Below are 7175 nucleotides of genomic sequence, written 5' to 3' on the forward strand. Positions count from 1 at the left end.
TAGCAATGGAAAATAAATAGATATAATTAAATAACATTGGATTGTGATGAGCGGATAATTTATACGCTTTTGGCATTATTTTTAGTATGCTTTTAGTAGAATCTAGTTACTTTTAGGGATGCTTTCATTAGTTTTTATGTTAAATTCACATTTCTGGACTTTACTATGAGTTTGTGTGTTTTTCTGTGATTTCAGGTATTTTCTGGCTGAAATTGAGGGACTTGAGCAAAAATCAGATTCAGAGGTTGAAGAAGGACTGCTGATGCTGTTGGATTCTGACCTCCTGCACTCAAAGTGGATTTTCTGGAGCTACAGAACTCAAAATGGCGCCTTCTAATTGCGTTAGAAAGTAGACATTCAGGGATTCCAGCAATATATAATAGTCTATACTTTGGCCAAGTTTAGATGATGTAAAAGGGCGTTGAACGCCAGTTCTACGCTGCTGTCTGGAGTTAAACGCCAGAAACATGTCACAAGCAGAGTTGAACGCCAGAAATACGTTACAAACTGGCGTTCAACTCCAAGATTGACCTCTACACGTGTAACATTCAAGCTCAGCCGAAGCACACACCAAGTGGGCCCCGGAAGTGGATTTATGCATCAATTACTTACTTCTGTAACCCTAGTAACTAGTTTAGTATAAATAGGACTTTTTACTATTGTATTAGACATCTCTGATCAGTTTTAGCTATCTTAGACCTTCATGGGGGCTGGCCATTCGGCCATGCCTGGACCATTATCACTTATGTATTTTCATACGGTAGAGTTTCTGCACTCCATAGATTAAGGTGTGGAGCTCTGCTGTTCCTCAAAGATTAATACAAAGTACTACTATTTTTTATTCAATTCAACTTATTCCGCTTCTAAGATATTCATTCGCACTTCAACCTGAATGTGATGAACGTGACAGTCATCATCATTCCCTATGAACGCGTGCCTGACAACCACTTCCGTTCTACCTTAGATTGAATGAGTATCTCTTGGATCTCTTAATCAGAATCTTCGTGGTATAAGCTAGATTGATGGCGGCATTCATGAGAGTCCGGAAAGTCTAAACCTTGTCTGTGGTATTTGAGTAGGACTCTGGGATTGAATGACTGTGACGAACTTCAAACTCGCGAGTGCTTGCGTAGTGACAGACGCAAAAGGAGGGTAAATCCTATTCAGTATGATCGAGAACCTCAGATGATTAGCCGTGCTGTGACAGAGCATTTGGACCATTTTCACAAGAGGATGGGATGCAGCCATTGACAAGGGTGATGCCTCCAACGATTAGCCATGCAGTGACAGCGCATCGGACCATTTTCCAGAGAGGATAAAAGTAGCCATTGACAACGGTGATGTCCTTACATAAAGCCAGCCATAGAAAGGAGTAAGATTGATTGGATGAAGACAGCAGGAAAGCAAGGTTCAGAGGAACGAATGCATCTCTATACGCTTATCTGAAATTCTAACCAATGAATTACATAAGTATTTCTATCCTTATTTCTATTTATTATTAATTTCGAAAACTCCATAACTATTTGATATCCACCTGACTGAGATTTACAAGTGACCATAGCTGCTTCATACCATAATCTCCGTGGGATCGACCCTTACTCACGTAAGTTTATTACTTGGACGACCCAGTGCACTTGCTGGTTAGTTGTATCGAAGTTGTGAATAAAAACGATTTATTAAGACGTGCGTACAGAGTTTCTGGCGCCGTTGCCTGAGATCACAATTTCGTGCACCAAGTTTTTGGCGCCGTTGCCGGGGATTGTTCGAGTTTGAACAACTGACGTTCTCCTGTTGCTCAGATTAGGTAATTTTCTTCTTATTTCAAAAATTTTTCAAAAAATTTTCAAAAATTCTCCTTTGTTTCGAAAAAAAAAAAAAAAATGTTTTCAAAAAATATTTTTCTTCAGAATTTTTAAGAATGAATTCTAGATTTCATGAGATGTTGAACCTGGCTGGCTGTGAAGCCATGTCAAATTCTTTGGATGGAAATCAACTAATCACTTCAATGCATGTAATAGCATACTAAAGCTTGGCTGGCTATTAAGCCATGCCTAACCCTCAGATTGGAGCTTTAGTCTAAAGAGCACAAGATTCCTGGAATTCATATTAAAAAATTTTGAATCCTTATTTTCTTTTTCATATTTTTTTGAAAAATCCAAAAAAAAAAAAAAAAAAAAATCCTTATGTTTCTTGTTTGAGTCTTGAGTCAAGTTGAAAGTTTGGTGTCAATTGCATATTCATCTTGCATTTTTCAAAAAATTCATGCATTCATAGTGTTCTTCATGATCTTCAAGTTGTTCTTGGTAAGTCTTCTTGTTTGATCTTGATGTTTTCATGTTTTGTGTCTTTTCTTGTTTTTCATATGCATTCTTGCATTCATAGTGTCTATACATGAAAAATTTTTAAGTATGGTGTCTTGCATGTTTTCTTTGCATTAAAAATTTTTCAAAAATAAGTTCTTGATGTTTATCTTGACATTCAAAGTGTTCTTATGTTCATCTTGACATTCATAGCATTCTTGCATGCATTCATTGTTTTGATCCAAAATTTTCATGCATTGATCTTTTTCATGTTTTTCCCTCTCATCATTAAAAATTCAAAAATAAAAAAAATATCTTTCCCTTTTTTACTCATAAATTTCGAAAATTTGAGTTGACTTTTTCAAAACTTTTAAAATCTAGTTGTTTTTATGAGTCAAATCAAATTTTCAATTTAAAAATCTTATCTTTTTCAAAAATCAAATCTTTTTCATTTTTCTTATTTATTTCGAAAATTTTAAAAATATTTTTCAAAAATCTTTTTCTTATCTTTATCTCCTAATTTTCGAAAATAACATCATCAATTAATGTTTTGATTCAAAAATTTCAAGTTTGTTACTTGTTAAGAAAGATTCAAACTTTGAGTTCTAGAATCATATTTGTGATTTCTTGTGAATCAAGTCATTAATTGTGATTTTAAAAATCAAATCTTTTTCAAAACTAATTTCAATCATATCTTTTCAAAAATATCTCTTTATCTATCTTTTTCAAAATTTGATTTTAAAATATCTTTCTAACTTCTTATCTTCTTATCTTTTCAAATTGTTTCAATAACTAACTAACTTTTTGTTGTTTCTTATCTTTTTCAAACTACCTAACTAACTTCTTCTCTCTAATTTTCGAAAATATCTTCCCTCTTTTTCAAAATTTCTTTTTAATTAACTAATTATTTTAATTTTTATTTTAATTTTTGAAAAATACTAACCTTTTTCAAAACTATTTCGAAAATCACTAACTCTTTTTCAAAAATAATTTTCGAAAATTCTCTTCTCTCTCATCTCCTTCTATTTATTTATTCATCACTAACACCTCTCTTCATCCCACATCTCTGCTCTCCTTACCTTGTGTTTCTTTTTTACATTACATTCTTTTTCTTCTACTCACACAGGGAACCTCTATACCTGTGGTAAAAAGGATCCCTATTATTATTTTTCTGTCCCTCTTTTTCATATGAGCAGGAGCAAGGACAAGAACATTCTTGTTGAAGCAGATCCAGAACCTGAAAGGACTCTGAAGAGGAAACTAAGAGAAGCTAAATTACAACAATCCAGCAAGCACCTTTCAGAAATTTTCGAACAAGAAGAGGAGATGGCAACCGAAAATAATAATAATGCAAGGAGGATGCTTGGTGACTTTACTGCACCTAATTCCAATTTACATGGAAGAAGCATCTCCATTCCTGCCATTGGAGCAAACAATTTTGAGCTGAAACCTCAATTAGTTTCTCTGATGCAGCAGAACTGCAAGTTTCATGGACTTCCATCTGAAGATCCTTTTCAGTTCTTAACTGAATTCTTGCAGATCTGTGATACTGTTAAGACTAATGGAGTAGATCCTGAAGTCTACAGGCTCATGCTTTTCCCTTTTGCTGTGAGAGACAGAGCTAGAATATGGTTGGACTCTCAACCTAAGGATAGCCTGAACTCTTGGGATAAGCTGGTCAAGGCTTTCTTAGCCAAGTTCTTTCCTCCTCAAAAACTGAGTAAGCTTAGAGTGGATGTTCAGACCTTCAGATAGAAAGAAGGTGAATCCCTCTATGAAGCTTGGGAGAGATACAAAGAACTGACCAAAAAGTGTCCTTCTGACATGCTTTCAGAATGGACCATCCTGGACATATTCTATGATGGTCTGTCTGAATTAGCTAAAATGTCATTGGATACCTCTGCAGGTGGATCCATTCACTAAAGAAAATGCCTGCAGAAGCTCAGGAACTCATTGACATTGTTGCTAATAACCAGTTCATGTACACTTCTGAGAGGAATCCTGTGAGTAATGGGATGCCTATGAAGAAGGGAGTTCTTGAAATTGATACTCTGAATGCCATATTGGCTCAGAATAAAATATTGACTCAGCAAGTTAATATGATTTCTCAGAGTCTGAATGAAATGCAAGCTGCATCCAACAGTACTCAAGAGGCATCTTCTGAAGAAGAAGCTTATGATCCTGAAAACTCTGCAATAGCAGAGGTGAATTACATGGGTGAACCTTATGGAAACACCTATAACCCCTCATGGAGAAATCACCCAAATCTCATGGAAGGATCAACAAAAGCCTCAACAAGGCTTTAATAATGGTGGAAGAAATAGGTTTAACAATAGTAAACCTTCTCCATCATCCACTCAGCAACAGACAGAGAACTCTGAACAAAATACCTCTAATTTAGCAAACTTAGTCTCTGATCTATCTAAGGCCACTGTAAGTTTCATGAATGAAACAAGGTCCTCCATTAGAAATTTGGAGGCACAAATGGGCCAGCTGAGTAAAAGGATCACTGATATCCCTCCTAGTACTCTCCCAAATAATACAGAAGAAAATCCAAAAGGAGAGTGCAAGGCCATTGACATAGTCAACATGGCCGAACCTGGAGAGGAAGGGGAGGACGTAAATCCCAGTGAGGAAGACCTCCTGGGACGTCCAGTGATCAATAATGAGTTTCCCTTTGAGGAACCAAAGGAATCTGAGACTCATCTAGATACCATAGAGATTCCATTGAACCTCCTTATGCCCTTCATGAGCTCTGACGAGTATTCATCTTCTGAAGAGAATGAGGATGTTACTGAAGAGCAAATTACCAAGTACCTTGGTGCAATCATGAAGCTGAATGCCAAATTATTTGGTATTGAGACGTGGGAAGATGAACCTCCCTTGTTCACCAATGAACTAAGTGATCTGGATCAACTGACATTGCCTCAGAAGAAACAAGATCCTGGAAAGTTCGTAATACCTTGTACCATAGGCAACATGATCTTTGAAAAGGCTCTGTGTGACCTTGGTTCAGGGATAAACCTCATGCCCCTCTCTGTAATAGAGAAACTGGGAATCTTTGGGGTGCAAGCTACTAAAATCTCATTAGAGATGGCAGACAATTCAAGAAAACAGGCTTATGGACAAGTAGAGGACGTGTTAGTAAAGGTTGAAGGCCTTTACATCCTTGCTGATTTCATAATCCTTGATACTGGAAAGGATGAGGATGAATCCATTATCCTTGGAAGACCTTTCCTAGCCACAGCAAGAGCTGTGATTGATGTTGACAGAGGTGAATTAGTCCTTCAATTGAATGAGGACTCCCTTGTGTTTACAACTCAAGGTTATCCTTCTGTAAACATGAAAAAGAGGCACAGTAAGCTTCTCTCAAAACAGAGTCAACCAGAGCCCCCACAGTCAAACTCTAAGTTTGGTGTTGGGAGGCCACAACCAAACTCTAAGTTTGGTGTTGAACTCCCATATCCAAACTCTAAGTTTGGTGTTGGGAAGTCTCAACAATGCTCTGAACATCTATGAGGCTCCATGAGAGCCCACTGTCAAGCTATTGACATTAAAGAAGCGCTTGTTGGGAGGCAACCCAATTTTTATTTATCTAATTTTATTTTTCTTGTTCTTTCATGTTTTATTAGGTTCATGATCATGTGGAGTCACAAATAAATATAAAATTGAAAACGGAATCAAAAACAGCAGAAGAAAAATCACACCTTGGAGGAAGACCTTACTGGCATTTAAACGCCAGTAAGAAGCATCTGGCTGGCGTTCAATGCCAGAACAGAGCATGGTTCTGGCGCTGAACGCCCAAAATGGGCAGCATCTGGGCGTTTGAACGCCAGAATTGCACCCTGGAGAAGAGCTGGCACTGAACGCCCAAAACAAGCATGGTTTTGGCGTTCAACGCCAGAAATGGGCAACAAATGGGCGTTCAACGCCCAGAACAAGCACCAATCTGGCGCTGAACACCCAGAGTTGTGTGCAAGGGCATTTTGCATGCCTAATTTGGTGCAAAGTTGTAAATCCTTGAATACCTCAGGATCTGTGGACCCCATAGGATCACCTCAGGATCTGTGGACCCCACAGGATCCCCACCTACCTCCACTCACTTCTTCTCACCCCTCCTTCACATAATCCCATAAACATTCTTCCCCAAAACTCTTCACCAATCACCTCAATCTCTCTTCCTATAACCACTTCACCACTCACATCCATCCACTCTTCCCCATAAACCTACCTCATAAACCCCACATACCTTCAAAATTCAAAATCAATTTCCCACCCAAAACCCACCCTTATGGCCGAACCTTACCCCCCTCCCTTCCCTATATAAAGCCCTCCATTCTTCTTCATTTTCACACAACACAACCCTCTCTTCCCCTTCTTGGCCGAATACACCCATCCCCCCTCTCCTCCATATTTTCTTCTTCTTCTTCATCTATTCTTTCTTCTCTTGCTCGAGGGCGAGCAATATTCTAAGTTTGGTGTGGTAAAAACATAAGCTTTTTATTTTTCCATTACCATTGATGGCACCCAAGACCGGAGAATCCTCTAGAAAAGGGAAAGGAAAGACAAAAGCTTCCACCTCCGAGTCATGGGAGATGGATAGATTCATCCCCAAAGCTCATCAAGACCACTTCTATGATGTTGTAGCCAAGAAGAAGGTGATCCTCGAGGTCCCTTTCAAGCTCAAGAGAAATGAGTATCCGGAGATCCGACATGAAATCCAAAGAAGAGGTTGGGAAGTTCTAACAAACCCCATCCAACAAGTCGGCATCCTAATGGTTCAAGAGTTCTATGCCAATGCATGGATCACTAGGAACCATGATCAAAGTAAGAACCCGAACCCAAAGAATTATCTCACCATGGTTCGGGGGAAAT

The 7175-nt window shown here is 38.1% G+C and overlaps 1 non-coding gene across 1 annotated transcript; it reads right to left on the bottom strand.

Annotated features, from left to right (window-relative positions):
• Positions 1–4022: 4022 nt before the first annotated feature.
• On the bottom strand, positions 4023–4130 carry LOC112738883 (small nucleolar RNA R71). The gene has a single exon (XR_003169835.1). It is a non-coding gene; the product is annotated as a small nucleolar RNA R71 (small nucleolar RNA).
• Between the last annotated feature and the right edge of the window lie 3045 nt (positions 4131–7175).

The sequence above is a fragment of the Arachis hypogaea genome, chromosome 13, assembly GCF_003086295.3.
Source record: "Arachis hypogaea cultivar Tifrunner chromosome 13, arahy.Tifrunner.gnm2.J5K5, whole genome shotgun sequence".
In the NCBI taxonomy this organism is placed as follows: domain Eukaryota; kingdom Viridiplantae; phylum Streptophyta; class Magnoliopsida; order Fabales; family Fabaceae; genus Arachis; species Arachis hypogaea.